This window comes from Notolabrus celidotus, chromosome 22, assembly GCF_009762535.1.
Source record: "Notolabrus celidotus isolate fNotCel1 chromosome 22, fNotCel1.pri, whole genome shotgun sequence".
In the NCBI taxonomy this organism is placed as follows: domain Eukaryota; kingdom Metazoa; phylum Chordata; class Actinopteri; order Labriformes; family Labridae; genus Notolabrus; species Notolabrus celidotus.
Genome location: NC_048293.1, coordinates 18,451,125 through 18,472,681, shown reverse-complemented (window position 1 = coordinate 18,472,681; position 21,557 = coordinate 18,451,125). Strand labels below are relative to the sequence as shown.

The window sequence follows — 21,557 nt, the reverse complement described above, 5'->3', positions numbered from 1 at the left end:
AAAGAGGAGACGCCTGGGAGGATAAATAGGAACATGGGGAAGAAAAAGAGGGATAAGGACTACGGAAGGAAGGGAGAGGAATACGTTGGATCAATAGCCAGGGTTGTTCAAGTCATTGATATCCAGTAGCAACAGCATGTGAGGGCAGATTTCCTGTGTGGGGGATCAGTCTATAGGACATGCTTTCAACTTAGCACACTTCCACTTGGTTCAATGGTGCCCAGTTGCAGCACTTTAGTTCTCAGTTAAGGGCCAACAGAGCAGTTTATTGATAATTAAGCTCTTTTGGAACACAGTCAATGCTGAAGAACACTTTACATCTTTACTGTGCTGTGGGCCAAGCACTATTGAAGTCACTACAAACACACTGTAAAAGGTGTGGAGGCAGAAAATGATTCATACTGTCAAAATATTTGTTACTTTGTTCAACTGTTGCCTCTTGAGTCCAATATTACACACTCATCATGTCCTGTGATCTTCTTTGTCTGCAGTGAGGGAGAAAAGGAAGGAAGAATTTGGACTTCAACGCTCATTCACAATGTTATAGCCGGGGTAACATGTGATTCCTGAGGCAGAGTGTTATCCGCTATTACATCTTTGCAGGTAAGGTTCTGTTTTGGTCATTTTTGTGTTTTTTCTTAAAGAAAATTTGATTTTTGTGAAATTTCTAAGTTTGCTGAGAATGCTGATTTGACCGCATAAAACTTTACCAATCTTTATCAAACAATTGCAGCACCAGAATTCTCAAAAATGACAGAGCCAAATCTCGTGTAGCAATATGCTATATGCTCATTATGAGCGACTGCCTGCAGATGGTCACCTGATCCGAGCATAAAGACTGTGAGCAGGGGGAAAGAGCTTGCCAAGCTCCGTTCAAAGGTAACAAAATCTGCCTCTCGAGTGCTCTGTATTTACATGTTGTCTACTTTGTTTAAACTATAATTAGAGTGAAGAAAGAGGTGTGATGCTGGAAATTATTGTACCTAGCAAATAAATAGCCCCCTTATGGAAAGCCTTGTCCAAAGCAGAACCTCTCAGTTGTTCAGTTTGTTTTTTGGACACATAAAGATGTATTAATGAGGGAACAGCAGCGGTGCACTGTATGCAGATTTTGTTGTTACAGTTGAGCCAGGATAGCTACTTCTCCCTGTTTCAAGCCTTGATGCCAAGCTAAGCTAATTGTGCACTTTCCCTACCTTACATATAAAATACTGGTGTTGAGTAGATTTCAGGAAGAAAGATAAAGTTGCATCCTTTTTCCTCTAATAGTTCTGCACCGGAGGCTTGTAATAAAAGTTTCTTCCTCTCGGGACTAAACTCTTCCAAACAGTTTCTGGCATTTTTTGCTTTGTTTTACTTAGTGACAGGCGAGAGAGATAGGAGAGACGGGCGAGAAAGAGATATGGGATGATATGTAGCAAAGTGCCTGGGGCTGATGTGAACTGAGGCTGCTGCTGTAAGGACTATATGCTAAACGATTGGAGCTGCTCCCCTCCCAGAAGAGAGATTTAATGTAAAGGGGGGCTTCAGAGCTTTTCTGCTCTGTGTGCTGAAGAATTCAAGACATGATTGCTGAGATAAATCAGTGAAACATATGCTGGAGTAACAAGCTTTGGATACCTGGATACCTTGCTGTAATTTAAATCTGGTGAAATCTAAGTTTATGGCTTCATGTAACTTTGTTAGCCCATGTTGTGGAAACCTGAGTGGTTTGTTCTCTGTGAGTCTGCCATGTAAATTAGACTCGTCCTGATTTTTCCTGTTGTGGAAACCAGGGTATCATGTTTTCACTTAGAGTGAATAAACAATGGAAACCAGGCTGACCCAGTTTGGACCCGTCAGTGCAATTAGGTTGTGCATGGCGCTGCGATGGAAGTGAAGCTGACCCGATCCCGCCATGTCATGATTGCTCCTCCGTTTTCTTATTAAACCCTCACACGCTTCATCCTCACCCTTCTTTTTATCCCACTTTCTTCTCAGCATCTTTTACCTCCACTTTTAATGTTTTCAGGCGGGGATGTGGTAACTTGTCATCCTCATGCAGGCTGTCTCTTTCAGATATCAACCTCTAACCCCCTTACCCCCCCGAGACGCTGCCGCTGATCTCCTCTCCCCTATCCCCCCCAACTCTCTTTTCCCCAGCCTGCTTTCCCTTTTCCTCTCTTCAGCAGGCTGTTAGATCTACACTTCTAACCCTGATATGTCCCTTTGGGATGTGGCTGACTGCTGAACTCAGCTGGAAAGAGAGAGAGGGAAAAGAAAGGGAGGGAGGGGGGGACTAGAAGGTAGAAGGTGGGCAAATGAGCAGCCGTCAAAAATCTATCAGTCTGTCTTTCCCTGTGAACCATGTTAATTATGGCTAAATCTTTAATCTTTGTTTCTTTTCAACCTTGACACACTGCTCTCCGAAACCAAGTGGATTAACTAAAGCAAAAATAGAATATAGAATAAAGACAGTGTAGATGTGGATGTGTGTGTGTGTGTGTGTGTGTCTGCTGTGCATTTATAACCGTACCTCAGGCAAATGTAAAATCAGCTATGACCCTAACAAATCTCACACTATATATATATAAAGGGTGCTTGCACAGAAATAATCATAGCTGGAGGTGATAGATTCTCAAAGCATTAAAAATAACATTGCTTCTGGGTTTCAGTAATGCATACGTGTGTGAATGTGTGTGTGTGTTTTCATGCTTTTAATAAAGATTAACTCTGCTCATCTGCATGCTAATACCCGCACCTCAACTTCTTTACTGTTGGTGTTGTTATTGATGTGTATGTGTTCCTGAATGCTTAAATATACATCTAAATTGTCCATAGTTTCTGTGGGTCAAATAATAAACCTAAAGGTGCTTTCACCGTGATCATATGGAGGAGTTGCTCTGAAATCAGGAGCCTTTCCCTTCTTTGGACAGAGAGCATGCAAACACAGTAATCACACTGTGATGGGGAACAAAACAAGCTAGCTAACATCAACTAGAAGAGTTAAGGCTCTCAGCTCGCTTCCAATCGGACCCTGGAGCAGTTTGTTTGCAGTGTGAGCACAATCAGCTGGAACAAATTGCTTCTTGACTCATCACACTAGTAGTAGGTGAGGTAGTTAGCATAAAAATAGTGTTAAGCTAACCTTAGTCACCATCTCCATCCAATTCAACATCAGCACAAGAGTTAGGCGTAGCAGCAAAACAGGACTGGACTCGATTTTGCCCAACCTGTTCAAATTTGGGGAATTGTTCCTCCTCATCAATGGAAACTCTGCTGTAGTCAAGCTGGTCTCGTACCTCTACATGCTGCTGTTGGAGTTTCGTGGTTGAAAAGCCCCCCTCTTGTTCATGCACTGACTCATAAGTTTGTAAAGCTCTTTAAATTTGTGAGTAGCGTCCAACATTTGATAAATATGCTCATCTGTCAAAAATGTAGATGAGGTATTTCCCCCGTTTGTTGCTCCAAGACACATTTTGATAGTAGTTACTTGGCGTCTTGGAGCCAGCTTCCGACAATGCAACCAGTTTGAAAAATGCATTAAAACAGACCCAGTGTGCAAAAGCCATCTGTCTTGCGTGCTGTATAATATTGCATACACACAGATTGTGGCAAATTTACAGCATGGCCATGGTCTGGTCTCAGGTGTTGGGGGACTGATGAGGTTGAAAGGAGGCGTGTTCTGAATTTAGTTTACAGGTCTAGAGATCTTGAACCCTGTAAGTTTCCCATAAAACAGCTCAAGAGCAGCTCTGGTTAGATCTACATCAAGGGCTGAAGTATTGAGCCAATCGATGGTCAATAACAGAAAAACATGTGGCTACTAGTCCAATAATTTAGTGTTTCCTTTAATCAGAATATCATCTCTTTACAATTAGAGATTAAAAAAAGCTTACAGTAGTGATATCTGAAATGTTATGATGATCTTTTCTCTGCCTTTTTGGAGCAAGCTCAAATTGTCGACATTTGAATATCAGATGGGCTAGGATTGCCATTTCCTTATTACTGTGTGTTACTATTGTCCAAAAGGAAATGAGCTTATAGTGAAAACAATTGCTAGTTGCAGCGCTAATGATATCATCAGGGTTATCTTGTTAAATTTGGCAAAGCTTTAAATGTGTACCACTTATTGTTAATGTCAGTGTGCTAAAGTATCATTAAAATGAAATTATAGACCAGAAGTTGCTAAATAACTTTATATACTCATGAAAAAGTCTATTACAGTCAGTTTTAATGTGATTCTGAGGCATGTTAAGTTTGGAATAAGTGGCAAGGATGAAGCTGAAAATGGAGAGCAGATCGCACAACCTACATACAGTACAGTGTGTGTTGTACTTCTAGCATTCATGAGTGCATATGTGTGGGTTTAAGTTCATCTGGTTCATCGTTTTTGTCAGGGCCTGCCAATCATCTCTTCCTGTGAACGTGCAAATACACCAAGGCTTAGATTTATGGAGAGACAGAGAGGTTGTTTATTTTTTTATCAAACTTTTTTTCATAGCTTCAGGGAGAGATGTAGTGAGAGATGCGGAGACAGACAAGGGTATAGCGATGAGAGATCAAACAGCAGCCTCTGTTTGTTTTATCTTTTTAATGAACAAAGTGTCACACATTTCACTGCTTTGGAGTTCACTCAGAGGCCTGCGTGCCAATGGGGGACTTCAACCTGCAACCCTCCAGCTTCTGAGAGCAACTTGAACTATTGCTCCCGTTAGCTGGATCGCCCTTTTGTGCGTCAGTGTGTGTGTGTCCGTGTTCATGCATATATGTGTGTGTTTGTACATGTGCTGAAGCCCTTAACTGCTCAGCAAAACGGATCAAAGTCAAAGTCAAGTCTCCCTCTGTCCCCTTCTCACTTTGATGAATGGAGGCCTGGTGGATGGAGGGATGGAGGGAATGAAGGGAGGATGGGTAAAAAGGGAGTAGATGGAAAGAGGGTGAATGAAGGAGTTCAGAATAGATTGATGGATGAGGAAGGGGGGGTGTTGGAGGGAGTACGTGAAGTGGAAGTAGATGTTTGAAATGTGAACAGATGGCTCTGACCTTTCCATCACCCTCTTCAGAGCTGGTCCCATAAGTTGTAGATTAAGTCTTACTTTCTCTTTCTCTCCTTTTTTACTCTGCTTTTCATTTATTTTCTAATGCATCTTTTCTTTTAATGCCTCTTGTTGTAGTTTAGCAACATGCCCACCTTTTCTTACTGCATGTTTTTCTTTCCCTTTTCCCCCATTTTTGCACTTGCTTCTTCCTTCTTGAAATAAATAATTTCTCCTTCACTTATCATTTTTCCTCCCTCATCCTTATCCCATATTCCTTTTCCTCTCAATTTCCAGATCAAACCTTTTCTTTTCCTTCTCATCTCTTGCTTTCCCCCGTTACCCTCCTCTTTACCTCCTGCTCTGGCAGCTTGTGAGTGTGCACGTGTGCCAGATAATCCTGCCAGGTTGTGTCAGAGTGTGTATGTGAGTGTGTGCATGCTTTCTCCCGGAGAGTTAAAAGACTGCGTAGATCCCTGGGGGAAGTTTGGCAGCAGAGACCTGCCCAGGGCCAGCCATGCAGGCCTGGGTCACCAAGCTAACCTCTGCCCCCCTGCCTCGGTGCTGGCTGTGTGGGAAAATAGGTGTGAGGAGAGTTGAGGAAGAGAGGAGAGATAAAAGGGAAATAAAGCAAGGGGTTAAGGATAATTCATACATGAGAGAAAATGCAAATACATAAGACACACACCCTAAGGTATTTTGTTAGTCATGCTTGAAACTCTTACCCTTATTTTCCTGCTTTTCCCTCTCTGTTATATGTGTGCTGTTAGTCATGCTGAACACTTCCAAACCATCCTTTTTTTCCCTTTTCGTGTTCGCTTGGTCAGAAGAAGGAAACAAACAGCCAAATCTAAAGATTGTTAGGACAATCACATGCACAAAAAGTCAGATCAAGCAGATTTATTTCACACATGTGGAAAGCAATTAAAGTGCACGGAGTCCATTCAGAGATTCTTTGAGGACTCAGTAATTCCAGAAGAAGTGGAGCATGTTCTTGTTTTGCTGAACACTCAGAAGAAAAGAGATGTCTTGCATCAAACAGACAAAGCAGCTCATTTTCCTCCAGTTTCTGATGTCTTCAGGCCCTTTCTTCCTGCTTATGAAACACAATAGTAATTCACAAAGAACGCCCCCTCAGGATTTTGGTACCCCTGCATAGGAAGTGAGTCTCTGTCTCTATCACTACCTCATGCTCGTTGTACACGGCCGTATTATTTCTGACTTCCTCTGGAGTTCCTGGTTAGTCTCTCTATCTCCCTGTTGTGTTCTCACCGTAGGCAGCAGCAGGAAATGGAGTGTATGAAACAGGATGTGAGGGTAGCCATACTTGTTTATTTTGGACTAAAAGCCCACAGCCTGGCTTCAAACCAACGGTGGATGACAAGAATGGACAGAGACAGTGAGGTTACAGACACAGGCCGAGGATGGTTCTGTTTTCTTCTTTTGTATTTTTCTCCCTGTGACAAAATTTCAAACTGCAAAGGTACAAAGACAATAAAACAATTTGGTGTATTGAATCTGATTATTTGTAGGACAAGACATAGCAAAAAGAGAAGAGGCCAAATGTTAAAATGAAATTAACTGGAATATGACTTGATAATTGTTGGATAACATAAAAAGTGAGACATTACTGCACACACATATTATGTATTGTCCAGTTTGATGACGTATTGTGAAGGATGTTGTTGCAGTGCAGGAATTCGAAAGACCACTAACGAAAATGAAAAAAAAAAACGACCTTTATTTCCCAAATTCTTGAGTTGGCTTGAACCCAGCTAGGATCGACAGGAAGTAGGAAGGTACTGTAACTGGAAAGCCCAGCAAACACTTTACTAACTGAAGCCTGAAATTCATCATGTTAACTCAAGGTTGAAACTTTGTACACAACTGTATGCAATTAGGAGAAACTTCATTATGAGCAAACAGTTATTTATTTTACAAGCTTAGAAAATTGAGAAATTTGCAATTTCTTTTGCAATTAGAGTCCATTGTATTTTCCTCATGTACTCAAAGGGCTAGCGATGCTGAGAGCAGGGTACAAACATCTCTACACACTGGTGGTGGTGGTGGTGCTGAAGGCTGCAGGATGAGCTGTGGATCTGGATTCCGATCGGAGTGGAGGAGGGTTGCAACGATCAAACTGAAACATAGACTGAACATCGAACAGAGGAGAACTGGTTTAAATATTTGGCAGCAGCAGGATGATTGGTTGATACGGATTGAGGCTAAATCTGGTTGATTTAGTACTTGAAGGAGTTAACGCCCATAATTTGCTGTTCCCGGGAAGGAATGAATTGTTGACTTAATGACTGAATGGATCCCAAACAGTCTTGCTTAGCTTAATTTGTTCAAAACGGAAATATTCTACTTCTCTCTGATTTCATTTTACCTATAATTCTAACTTTATTAAAGTACGCAATTTGTAGTTATTTAGGAGATTTGAAATATCTTATGTCTGCTTTTTAAAAACACACATGCCTAATAATAAGAAGCTACTGCCAGGCTAGATGCTCTATGGTGTTACATTTAATCCGTGCAGTGCTTTGAGCTAAATGTCTGCATTGGCGTACTTCCATACTCATGATGGCAGTGTAGGGGGTTGGACTTGTTTGGCACGATGGAGCTGCTTTTCTCAGTGTGTGTCTCAGTGATAAGTATTTGTGGGGCTGTAGGAGACATTGTTCTTTCTGGGCTTCCCCCATACATGTGTTCTCCCTCTCAGATGTTTGCATATTCTCCTCCCACATATACATATATTCTCATTTAACATACTTATATATGGATTGTTGACATGTTTGGATTCAAAATTAGATTATATGTTTGTCACAGGAGGAATATGTTCATATGTGTGTGACACGGAGAATAAATGGATGTGGAAGGAATGATGTCTTTTTTATACTCCCATCCAGGTAGTGTGGGATGCACTATGCTTCTATTCAACAGGTGGTACAAAGCGATAAGAAATGCTATGGAAAAAAAATGCTTCAGAGTGTTCGACAATCTCAACATAGAGATTTCAGTTCTGGGGGAAAGAAGTATATGTCCTTAATTGTTCATAAGTTATACATTGCTTTGTATATATCTTGCAGGAGAATTACGTGCATGACCTAGGAATGCAGCGATTAACCGGTTTAGCTATTTAACGCTCTGCTGCGCCGAGTGTTTCTGTTCTCACTCTCTAAATGGGGGCTGGTACATTATGTTTGGTGCAACCTGCACAGAATGAAAACACCTGTGGTTCACCAGCTTAATGTGCCATGCTTATCAAGAGACACAGAGGCCTCGCTACATTAACTTAACTATGGCAGAGGGACCAAACAGCTAAGTTTTGTATCCATCAAAGAAAGAAGTGAAATCGGCAGTGTTGGAGCATTTCAAGCGAACCAAGGATGACCATGAATGATCTCAAGACAGAGGTTCACCCATCTGCAAAACCTGTTTGACCCTTTAGCTGCAGAAAAAGCTGCAGCTCAAGGGTCAAACACAGGACACTTGATGCAGGAGCTATGGAATCTTCACCCAGCACTACATACCCAAGGTAGTACATAATAACTGGGTGATAGTACGTAAGTGGTGAGTTACTTAATGAAACATTGAGTTGTTGGGAATTAGATATAGATATGACAGTTACGATTAATGGCATAGAGGGTAATTTTGGGCTTTCAGGGCAAAGAGAAAACAAGGTTCCAACAGAAAGCAATAAATAACACATGCATAATAGTCGTTATGACCCTGAAACTGTGATTATTACTCGGACTATACCATCAAAACTCTAATCTTTGCATCCCTAACATGAACATGTGTGGTGAACTATTTATGTATCATTTAGCATTGAGTGTCCCTCCGGTTTATTGAGTTGTTCAGAGTTACCATGATGAACTCTTCACTGTCAGATACCCTGCGTATTTCAAACTAGGACTTTGACAAAGTTTAACTTGTCTCCCATGTCACCTCCCTGCCCTGCCAACCTGCCACATGTCCACATCTCCATCTCCTCTGCCTATGTCTCGCCTTCTATTTTTGTCTGCATCCTTCAAACTTTATTTCCCCCTGCTTCTCTCAGCGTCATATCCATCACTTTGTCTTTTTCTATTGTGCTCAGCCGCTTGACAAGGGCTGCTGGTGACGCGAGTGCATCTTTATCCATCTATATCGCCGCTGCAACCTCACAAGCTAGTCTGTGTGCTGGTACGTGTTGTCATGCTGTATTAGTCTAAGCTTCATACAAACACGCACACTTACCACACTGTTAACAAGTCAGAATAAGGACTTACATGTATGTAGGAACTAGAAAAATGCATGCATGGAACATTTGGTTGAGTAAAATGCAATGCAAAACAAGCCTCTTTGCATAGATCACCATCTTCTGGTGTGGAAACATTGTGTCACATCTACATTAGTTTGCATAGTACACAAGGCAGCGCAATATTTGTGCAACATCACTGGATGTTTTTGCTATGCAGATATAATTGAGGACATTGCTTTGGGTGAATTCGTATTGTGGATATGCAGCCACTTACTCAAAAAGCATCTAATGTATTCCCTGTTGTGCTTTTTAATTTAGCCTTTTCCTTAATGCACATCAGCGTCTCCACATTTATGTTCCCTCAGTTGGCCCTATTTCCCCTCTAATACCAATGTGCTCAACCAGACAGCTTGCAGATGCTATCCCTCCTTCCCTTAAGCTAAACATGTCTCTGCCGACATGTCTGTTGCTCTTTTCATAGCTTCCTTCTCTGCTATGCACACTTTTTTTCCTCCTCTCAGATTCCCACTCCTCTTCTTCCTTCTAGGTAGATCTTATCTGTTTTTATCTCCGTCTATTTCCGCTCTCCGTCTCCCTCTCTTTTAGCTTTCTTCTCTCCTCATTTCTTATTGAGCAGCTTGGTTCAGCATTACAAAGTCTCATTCTCTCTCTACCTCTCTCTTTTTGACATCTTTTTCTATCTCTGCATCCTGTGTCTTGGTTTGCTTGTCGATGTGAGTCTGTACGCCTTCCCCTCTCTCTACCCCTCTGTGTATATCTTCACCTCCCTGTCTCACAGTGGTAAAAATAGATGCTCCAGCACATCCTGGATTCCTAACAGAGGGGGAGTGGAGTGCTAGATCGGCGGAAATGTGCTCGCATGTGGTGATTAATGGATAAACTTGTGTTTTCTGGGTGCATTTTCTGGTCATTTGCTGTAATTAAAGTGCATTTACCTCGACTATACTGCAGAGTTTTCCTCCCTTTTATCAACAGTGTGGTTTATTTTAAAACTGAAATGCCCCACAATAGTTGAAAAGCAATTACAGTGGTTTTTCTACTCTACTGATGTGTGAAATGTAGGCCTGAGCTGAGTAGATAACACTCATGTCTGTTTCCCTATGCATGTCCACAGGCAAATTCAGCACACGATCATACAGCATTCCAAAAATCAAATAAAAACAGCACATGGAGAAGAGTGCTCTTGTGCAGATTTTCAACACAACTGTAACTGGGTATAAAAGGGCTGTCTCACCATGTTCGAGCAGTTGAACGTTGAAGGAAAATAAACGTATTTATGAAAAAACTAACAATAAAGTATTAATATAATTAGATTCGCTCAGCTAACTTTAAATGTACAATGGAAATATGTCATAACATTTCATATTTCTCATTATAATTCCCTATCTAGCCAACTATCCAATGTTTTTTTCTACCCCGAGAATATGAATCATGCTGCCAGGGGCGGGTCCAGACCATCTTGACTGGGGTGCCCAAATTGGGGCACTTACTGAGGCAAGGGTGGCCGGGGTATCTGTGTACACACACAAATCAATAGCATATACTCTCACTGTCTTCAATATCTGCTTTAAGAACTGTATGAGTTAAAGCTGTGTTAATGTTTAATGATTTATTAAACGTGAGTGTAATTCATCAGGAACTTTGTATTGGATTTTGGGCTTCTGGTGTTTTGTAGACTATTTGTTCCTTTTTGATGTGTATGATGTGGTTTTGAGTTGCTGTCCCTTTAAGATAGAGTTGTGGGCTGTACACAGACAGTGGGTGAGGTTCAATGGAGGCTCAACTAGCTGTGGAGTTGAACAGTTTTCTTACCGTGTTGTGTCGTCTATTTAAATTTCGGCATCATCTTGTAAACATTTGGTTTGTGACACATTTTGAATGAAAATGTCTGGAGTGGATGATTGCTTCAGATACATTAGGAAGACACAAGTACGCCAAGACTAGCTTGCAGTTTTTTTGGTTACAAAACTTATAAGGCAAACAGCCAATCATGACTTAAGATTTTGGCCAATCAGATTTCAAGTGACCAGTGTCCTCCTTGGCCAGCCCTCTGGACATCACTCAATATTTAGTGATCTTTTTTAAAATAAGGAAGTCCAGTTAGTGATAATAAATAAGCAATGTTCTGTAAGACTCATATATATAGTGTGTTAAGTTTGATTTTTAGAAACATTCATATATCTAAGTGACCCAGCTTTATTGGATATACTGACAGCTGCAGGCAAGAACACATTCTTAAAACAGATTAAGAACCAATAAAGTAAATGATACTTTTCTTTAATTATAAATCGTTGTACACAATACACAGACCATGCCTTTCAAATAGAGAAAATCCACCCACAAACTACCTGCCATACATCTGTGACATGGCAATGTGCCTTCAAGGTTGTCGTGGAAGAAAAGATGTTCTCAAACGTAAAGGACATTTTCAGTTAAACACCGACATAAACACACAAAACGCTGTACATTTAAAAAACAGATTAGGTGTACTCATGCTCCACTGCATCCCAGACGTGTCCTCATTCCCTCTCCGTCTTTTTTCCCTTCATCCATCTGTCCCAAAATGCCTTTGTTAACTGCTGATGTATGTGGAACATTTAGACAGGAAGTGAACTTCTGTTGTCCAAATTTGGACGGATGACTGTACTCATTGGAGAAATATGTTGTCAAGTCCCTCAACAGGAAATATGCTGCCTACGCCTTCTTAATGACTTTTGTGTGTGTGTGCATATGTGTGTTTGTGTGTGTGTTTTGGGAAAAAAAATCCTTGTTAGTCAGCAGCTGGCTAGAATTAATCCGTATAAAGGGCAAATGTAATAAATAAAACACCAGTTGGAACATGGTGTACCCTTTCAATTATGTACTAAACAAGAGTACTTCGGCAGCAGAGTAATACTATAAAACATATAAACATAGAGTACGTTAGAAATGACTCAAATCTGAAACAGTGAGTCGGAGAAACTGATATTAACAGCTATCTAATAGGTTAATGCCTTTTAAATAGTGTCTTTATGTTTTGACTCAATGTCTCCACTTATTGCACAGCAGCACCTCTGTGGCGTTTACTGACCTGTTAGTATCAACACCATTTTCCCATATTCTGTTTACAGTATGACCATCTGATCTGTAAACAAGCAAAGCTTATGATGTGGGTGGTGAGAACCCTGTGTCAAGCCTTTTTTTTTTTCCCGTCTGGCAATTAGAGTTAATATTTTGTTCAGAAACACAGCTCCATATGGTGCCAACAAATAATAATGAAGGGGAAAAAACACCTCAACCCTCTGCTTTGTAGAAACAACTGAAGGTGTCTTGTTGCGAGGCAATTTGACTGGGAATAAGATTCCAGCATGGTGGTTGAAATCATCATCACAAATTGGAGTATGCTCATTATAGTGCATTACACCTGGGTCTGGAATTTGAATACACAAATCTCAAACTCCAACTGTCCTTATTAGGCACAGTGGGGATGAAAGAAAGAAAGTAAATGAAAGAAGGATAGCAGTGTCATCCAGAGCTCCACGACACTGATATGATGGGCTACTCCTCCACCCTGTATGCCTTCTTCCATCCTGTCAGGGAGTTATCAGCCACCACCAATTGTAGATGCATCACTGACTCCACTGCACTTTCTCTGCCAATTTTCTCCTCACTCTCCCACCAGCATAAGGCCAACCACAACCGCCTGAAGGTAGCCACTGTGTCCCACAGGGGTCCGCCCAGGCTCAGTCTTAGATCTTAGAGGCAGATTCGCACTGGGCGTATTTTTAGTGGATCCGGTGTAACAGCCAAAAGTGATGATAATGAAAGGCCTGAGAGACTGACACGCAGCGTAAATGCAGTGTTTGATGCCAACCCTGAACAGAGAGATTTGCGACTGCCTGCTCTTTGTGAGCTTCACCACTGCATCCTCTAGTCTCCAGTCTGTCTGTGGTGCATCCAGGGTGCAGGCCCCAGTGCTTCACTGTGTGCAGATATTCTCAGGGGAGCATCGAGAATAGCTTTCAGATGTGATTTACAGCAAACATATGTTATGCTTTGCAGTGCTAATGCTAACCTCTAATGCATTTTTCATTATCATTATTATGAATTAGGTTCCGTATGCTCTTTTGGATCCATACAATCGGTAATGCTCATTATCAGAGCTGACTGGTGGAGATTATGTTTATGCACAACATGGGGTGTTTGCAACAGCAAATGTGTTTTGGTGGAAATGTTATCATTACAAAATGATGTGGTCTGTAAATACACCATGCAGACACAAAATCCTCTCAGTAGTTTGGATATATGTACTTTGTATGCCCTTCATTTATCCCTGTTACTTCCTCAAGAATCCTGTAAGATGTATAAATGTAGTGTTACTTTTATTCCAAAATACTTGTCTGTTACCATGACTCAGGTAGTGAATATGTTGCCCACAATGTAATTCTTCTTTCAGGCATATTTGGTATTTCCAGTGGTCTGCTTTGACTGTGTGGTTGCTGTCCGTGGTGCTGAATATACTGCAGTGGCTTACAACAGGCCTACCGGTCTGTTAAGCTGTAAGCTTCTGTTAAGGCAGCCATGTGGCTGTTCAAGCTACAGGGTCACAGATTTAAAAATGACTCTTGGCCTTGCTATATGCCATGACTATCAGATAACATGGCATCTATCCTAAACTTAAGAACCATGATAATAATAGTTCTGCATCTCCCACATTGTATGTAGCATTACAGAGGTCTTAAGTCCCTTAGTAGAGCAGGTGATTTTAGCAACTAGCTTTAAGAGGCACTGTGTGTCAGTCAACAATTTTGTCACCTTTAAGGTCACCAGATTCTGTTTTGAGCTGCAGTTGTAAAGAGAAAAACTCAAAGCATTTTATCTGCACTCCATTCCCTGAGCACGCTTATCTCCCGGGGACTGGCCTCATTTCAATACAGCTGAGATTAAACCTTGGTTGGCTTGTTGACCCAAAACAAAATAACAACTAACAGTGACATTATTTTGGATAAAAAAAACACTGCTAACATGGTCTGGTTTGGCATAACATTGAAAAAAGAAGCACACTGCTGGGTCACATATTTTGGTGTTTTGAATTGTTGCTAACTTCAGTCTGGTTTTTTTCTTAATCTAAGAACCATTAGAAAAATTGTAACAGAAACATTGCTCCACAGTAAGTACTGAATCCCCAAAACTCATATCCCTCAAGTACGTTAAAAGGTAAGGTTGTATGAGATACTTGCCAAAAGTAAGTTTGTTACCCACAGGAGATGCTGATCAGATCAGCCCATTGTTGAGAAACTTGCAAGAGGACCATATTGGAAGCCAGGCTAGCACACACAGCATACAGGGCCATGTCTACCACGTAACGTAGCTAACTTTAAGAAGAACAAGTTTTGGTGGAAGTGTATACAATATTTAGAAAATGTTCAGTTCTTAACTTTGCTAGCATGCATGAACAAACATGAGCTGTTGAATTTTTCACCCTGTCTTTACCAGGATTATTCCCAACCAGCCCTTTAGAATCATTTTGGGGTAAAGTCGTGGTGTGCTCTTCTGAGAGTGCATCAGAAAATCTTCAGTTAGCGAGCTTGGGTGATGACATTTATTTCAAGAAGCCAGTGTTCTCTTTTATTTTGAAGTGGACCTCCATAGACTGATATCATCTCTCAAATAATGCTCACAGTGGTGACAAGGACCCAGGATCCTGGCTTTATGCATGCTCAGATTTGTTTAGTCACACACTTCAATAGGAAGTATCCTCCCAAAGTCCTCTCCAGTTATATTCTTGTCATGTCTGGAAACAGCTTCAGTGTGTATTGTGCTGCTGACGACAGTCGCCTATACCTGTTTGCAGTGTTACGCAAGAAGTATCTTAGTATACCATGATGCATTGAGCTCATGCAGCTGCAGCCTGCTCTTCGCTCTGCTGTATTTTGACAGCTGGATTGGAAATATCATTGGAAAGAATCCCTTTATTTTAAAGTGATAAATGTGACAATATTTGACAGAAGTATTTGGAGATAACACTGTTTAGTTTCAGCATTATCACATGGTAACTTTGACACCATATCTTATATTTTTCACAAACACACACACATGCACAAACATTTCTCTCTCCAACAGTCTCTGCCTGATTCTCTGACTGTGAAGTGACAGGTAGCTTTTGAAGGATAAACATAGATTAGTCACAGTTGCTGGTATTATGAGGTGATCACTAATACAAGCTGACATGCAGGTATTGTTATGCAAGGGCTAATACACACTCATGCTTTCATATCATGCAAACACACTCACAGTCCCAAGCTCTACTTAACCTTTTGTGGCTTTTATTTGTATATGTTAGTATGTGTATGCACAGTGTCTCAGTGTGTGCATACACATGTGAAACTGAAAAGTAAACTGAATTTAACCTGGATAATGTTGTGATTAGCCAAGAGCTATAGATACGCCTCATTGAATGCATATCGCCACACAAATGTTCATTTGCATGTGCACAAGCCTGCAGACGCACAGATACACTGAGGGTGACAAAAAACATTTGCTTGCATGATTGTGGTCTTTAGCTCAGCTGCAGTGAAGACCAGAGAAGGAGGTTTGGTTTCACTTGAGCAAATGGTTTCAGCCTAGTTTGGGTAAATGTCGTTATGCCCATGCAAAAGGAGGCCAATGTCAGACTAATGCAAAACTGACTCAAAAATGTGTCTTCTCTCAAGTGAAGTTGCAGCCAGATAATTCATGCAAATAAATAAACACATATCTGCACCTAAAACATTGATACTATGTGGACATATTTACCAATATTGGAAAGAATGTTGGTGAGCCATTTGACAGCACATGGCATCATCATAAAACTGAGACATTGTAGAGTGGTTGTGACAATAGAGGTGCATCCAAGTCTTGCATAATGGTCCCGGTTTGCAATTTGTTGTTTTTATCTTTCTTATTCTTTTCACATGGGGTCTTGTGTGGCTGTACTTAACCAGTGAGAGAAAGGAGCAGCACATTTTTATGCACAGATCTCAGCTGATTAGTCAAGTCTATGAGGAATTACAGCAAAGGAAAAAAGTTGCCTGTGAATATCATGAAGATATTTTGGCATAGTTGGATCCAGCAAGAATGTTCTGCATCATCACACTCCATACATTTTAGAGGAAATAGTCACCTAAAGCTGTAAATCTCTGTAATCTTCTTAAAATATATTTTGTGCATCAGCGACACAGACTTCACACACACTTCTCACTCTTTTCCAGTCATTTCCCACCATTTTGTTCTCTCACTTGAGCCTTTTCCCTTGCTCCCATTCATCTCCCTGTTGATTTGATCTCATTTGTGTTATTTGTAAGTGCAGTTCTTTCTGTGCTGTGCATCAAAGTCATGCTCAAGGGTACCTTGGCTCAAGCTGCGGACAGGAAGGAGTGTGCTCCCTTTGCGTGTACAAATGGATTCTTAAATTAGCGCCATAAAGTAGTAACACATGTAATGTTTGGTCTTTCGGGACTGGAGTAAAGCACTTGACCTACCGACAAACCCCTCCCCTCTGCTTGCTTGGAAGTACTCTATTTATATTGCTATGACACGATGAGAGGCCGCGGTGGAAAGTAAACATTGAGAAAAAGGTTATGCATGTTTAATATTCCTCCTATCTGGTCTCTTGTACTCAACGTGTTTCCAGCTGTGATTCACCTCTTCTATTCCTTACATCCTCTGTTGCTTTCCTCCTCTCCTCCCTGTTGTGTGTGTCTGCTGTTCTTAAACATTTATGGTAATCCTATTCTGACTTTTTTTCAGAGGATACCCTCAGTAAAGCCTTTGTGATTGTCTATTAAATGTGCTGCTGGTAAATAATGAAAGTGCGTCCACGTGTTTTGATCACTTTAAATTATTTAGTCGAGCCCGCACACACACAAACATAGACTCGTGCATATTAGAGTTTTACCTGTCTCTTACCACCCATTTCTCCCTCTCCTCTTCCCCTTTCTCTGTGTCTCATTTCTTATTGAGTATCTTGGTTGGAAATTACAAGATCAAGACAGCTTTTTGGGGAAGTAAACATCTCAGTGGGTTGGCTCGGGACCAGTAATTTCGCAATCTGTTTCAAAGTTGACCACATCGTAAGTGCATCCTCCAGCTGCTCTCACAGGGGAAAAAAAGATATGAAAGTCTTTATTTAGAAACTTTGATACAAGGACGGAGGATACTCAAGGCACACTGAAGGAGATGAGCACAAAATCTGGGTCTGTTCTTTGTATTTTGGTGGTGTACTTTCATTTATATTTTAGACATTTACTTGGCTGTCCTACCCAAAGTTACTTATTCTTTTTTATGCGCATTCTGCTCTGAGATTTGGTACCTGCTCCAGATAACAATGCCTCTAAGAAGTTAAGAGTGTTTTGGACGAGACTTTCTGAGAAGTCACGTTTTTGTGCATTTTCCGAAGCAGAATTAAGCCTCAGTGCTGCTGTAGAATTTTAATGTTGGATTGCTAAGTTGCTGATGGGAATGTGAAATGCATTTTGGTGCTTAATGCATTTGACTGTAAGCTGTGCTTTTTAATATGCATATGAACAATGAATAAATCACAGAGTTTGGGTGCAAAGTGAAGACATGTGCTCATGTGTAGTAACAGTATAGAATGAAAACAAAGCTAAATATGTCACCAGGAGTTATCTCTCTATCTGTATGATTTAAAGTATGTAACTGGATGTGGGGAGGTTTAATAGTTAAACTTAGATTGATACAGATCTCATATACGCTCTCTTTAATCAAGTGCTATTCCAAACTAACATTAAGCAGTGAAGAGCTAAGGTTCTTCACGTATTGTGTCTGTCATTCCATCATATTCTGCATATTTGAAATATGTATGGTCATGGTCATGGTGATACAGAAACAGACTTTAAATGAAGTGTTATCTGTGATGAGAAGTTTCTCCTGAAAGCTCCAAAAGGATTGGGACTGCTTTGTTTTTCCAGGGGATCAGGGGGATGCCACAAGAACAAATCCAAGACATTTAAGGTATAACAAAAGGTACTATAACAGTTCGCTCATGCACTCATTTTATACTTGGAATATATGTAAAGCACTTTGATTTAAAGCATTCCATAAACAGACAAAAAAAAAATGACTCACTCATACAAATTCTCATGGATGGACTAAGATGTACCATGACACTGCAAGCCCCACTCTTCATGTCTGAATTAATGAGACATATCCTTCTGCTGCACCTGTTGGGTGGTGTTGTGTAATGTGTTTGAAGTGTGTTTTTCCTACAATCTTGAGAGGCAAGAGCCTAACAAGAGGGGGGAAATATGCATATATTACGAGTGTCAGGCTCCTTAGGCTGAAAGCCAGTGACCAATCAGTAACTTCCATCATGTGGAACATTTTTAATCTACTTTTTTATTTCATATTGAACATTTTACTCACTTACAAGTAAGATCTGATTCTGTCCAGGTCAAGTCAAGTCAAGTCAAGCCAAGTTTATTTATATAGCACATTTAAAAACAACCGCAGTTGGCCAAAGTGCTGTACAAGCTTAAAAAACACAATCAATAAAAACAAATAGTAATTAGAAAGAACATTTATTAAAAAATAGAACTAAAAACAAAATTAAATGTAGGATGTCTTGCTCAATAGGTATTAAAAGTCAGTGCAAAAAGGTGTGTTTTAAGTAGAGATTTAAAATTCTCAAGTGTCTGAGCGTATCTTATATCAGGAGGCAGGCTGTTCCACAGTGTGGGTGCAGCCACCGCAAAGGCTCGGTCATCTCAAGTTTTTAGCCTCGTTCTCGGAACATCTAAAACCACCTGGTGCGTTGACCTGAGAGCTCTGGCTGGAGCATGTAGGTGCAAACACTCAGACAGATAAGGAGGTGCCAGCCCATGTAAGCTTTTCATCATTGTCTTTTAGAGGAGTGGTTGGGCGGCACCCTAGCACTGCCTAACGACCGTCCACATCCAGTTGGATTGGGCCTGTTAGCTGCACCATCACTCAACTTCCCTTCACCATTTTTTCAATTCATCATCAAACAAATCTCCTTTTCCAGCCTTCAATGGTCTCCTATTCTTCCACTAAAACTCACATTTTAATTTCACTTTCTTCATTTGGGATATGCCAGTTTTTTCAACATGGTCAGAGTAAGTGGCATTTTTTTTGGAAACAGTTTCCCAGTTGTGTAGGGAAATAGCATCGCCTGTTTCCATTGTCTGCTGTCTGACCGTGGTTACATGGGGCCTCCTGAGCCCCAGATTGAATGTTCTTTGTGGTGAAAACAAACAGTATTGAATGAGGAAGGAGCCAGAATCATAAAGACCTGTGAGGATGTGCTTGGAATAAAGATGAAGTCCTCTGGTCAATCATTTCACACAGAGAGTTTAAGTGTTGAAGGTCAGGGCATTGATATCACACATTAATAATTGAATTATGAAGGGAACAAAAGAGTTATAAAAAGTTGAGAGATATTCACCAGGGGGAGTGGGAGAGTGAAATAATCTCTTTATTTTTATAGCTGCCAGTGCTAAATTCTGACTATTGATAGAGCTGCAAATAAGGTGTTCTGCATGACTCCCCCTGATGATTTAACTTAATTTACTGCACAATAATTACAAAGTAAATGACTATTAATTTAGAAATAATGGCCGTAATTATTGAGTCACATGCAAATGAGAAGAAGGCACCCCTGCCGGTAACCTTGTTCTGGATGGGAAGGCAAGGAGATATGTAAATACACAATGCCATCATCAGTGATTAGATTATAATGAGTGTTAATGCAAATTTTATGTTATTTTTAAATGCTGGACTTACAGGATTTTTTAGTCAGTGTTCAGGGAAAACTCAGGGGAGAGGTAGATCATTCAGAAGGTCCAGTACACTATAGTATATGGTAGAAAGGCAAAGTGAACTGCTTATCTCTCTACTTCTTCTTGTTTATGCCTTTTAGAAAGTGCATTCATTTCCATAATTACGTTATATCATTTCTTGTGTTTTTACCATTATTCGTGTAGTTATCTTATGACACTGAACAAATGGGGTAGATGTTAAGGTCATGTCATATCTGAAGCATCCTTTTCATTTAGACCCATTAATCCACCATCTTTGCACACACAAAGCTGCAGTGGAGAGGAAAAACTTTCTCCATGCAGGCAGATCCACATGCTTTGATAAACAATCAACTAATGTGACTAATGAGCTGAGGGCAGACTTTTGACTCCGCCTTCATATGGAGTCAAAAATCTTTCTAATTCAAATGACGTTGGACAACATGACTTACAAACTTCTGATTTCTCACAGCAGCTTGCTAATTTATATGTTTCACAAAGCCTACTCAGTATTTGCGCCTCATACTAGAAAACTGTCAGTTTAGGGATTTTAAGACTAGATACGACTTGGTAGTAGTTCATTCTGTAACGAATGGCTTGAGAATCGGAGGTTGACCAGTTCAAGTCGTGGTGCAGACCAAAGTATGGAGCTTTGATTGATTGCTGGAGAGGTGTCAGTTCACCTCCTGAGCACTAGCTAGGAGCCTTGAGCAAAGCACTGCAACCTTCGACTGTTCAGGACGCTCATCTGTGTGGCCTCACTCTGACATCACTCCATTAATGCACATTCAAAGGGTCCTGTTTGTACATGCATATGGCCTATGTGTGTGTAACATGATCAGTTATTTTGTTTCTTCTTCTTGGATTGGTATTATCCTGTTGTTCATTGGTGCATTTGTAAACGTGATTCCAACAGATGCTTTTTCTGTGACTGGGTTAATTTTCCCACACAACATACAGACCCTGGATCACCAATATGTTCAGCATAGCCCAAGTTAACTTTGATAAGATAAAACTTATACAAGACTTTTAAAACAGACCTTGTGGGCTTTGAAGTCCAGTGTAGGATTAAACAAAACTTCACAAACAGACATGCCTTGTGAACTCCCTGATGCTCAATGCTGTGCAGATGAAATGTCTGATCAGATCTTCTTTCAAGAAGATATCTTGTCAAACAAATGAAGTGTATGCACAGAATTTAAATTCAAGGTAACATTCAGAACATTCAGGGCGGTTTGGGATTGTATTTTTGTATGTAGATTAGATTGTGTAGCTGTTTAATCACATCGGCACCAGTGCAGAGAAAGTCAATCGTCTGATGAACAAGCATGTGGAGACATTTCAGGGGAAGAGGCTGTTTCTCCTTTAAGAAATACTTTCAGGGAGATTTGGCATTCTCTGGTTTCCCTCTGAGAACTTCAGCTGTTTTATCCTTAATTGTTTGGGAGATGAAAGATGTCTGTTTCTTGGTTATCATCT

The 21,557-nt window shown here is 40.5% G+C and overlaps 1 protein-coding gene across 2 annotated transcripts in view; it reads left to right on the top strand.

The window, feature by feature from the left end:
- Positions 1-21,557, top strand: part of lrfn5a (leucine rich repeat and fibronectin type III domain containing 5a) — an 82,333-nt gene that overhangs the window by 15,671 nt on the left and 45,105 nt on the right. For both annotated transcript variants that reach the window (XM_034674362.1, XM_034674363.1), the window contains exon 2: positions 492-603. The gene's annotated coding sequence lies outside the window, so the exon portion shown is untranslated. The remainder of the gene's footprint in view (positions 1-491; positions 604-21,557) is intronic.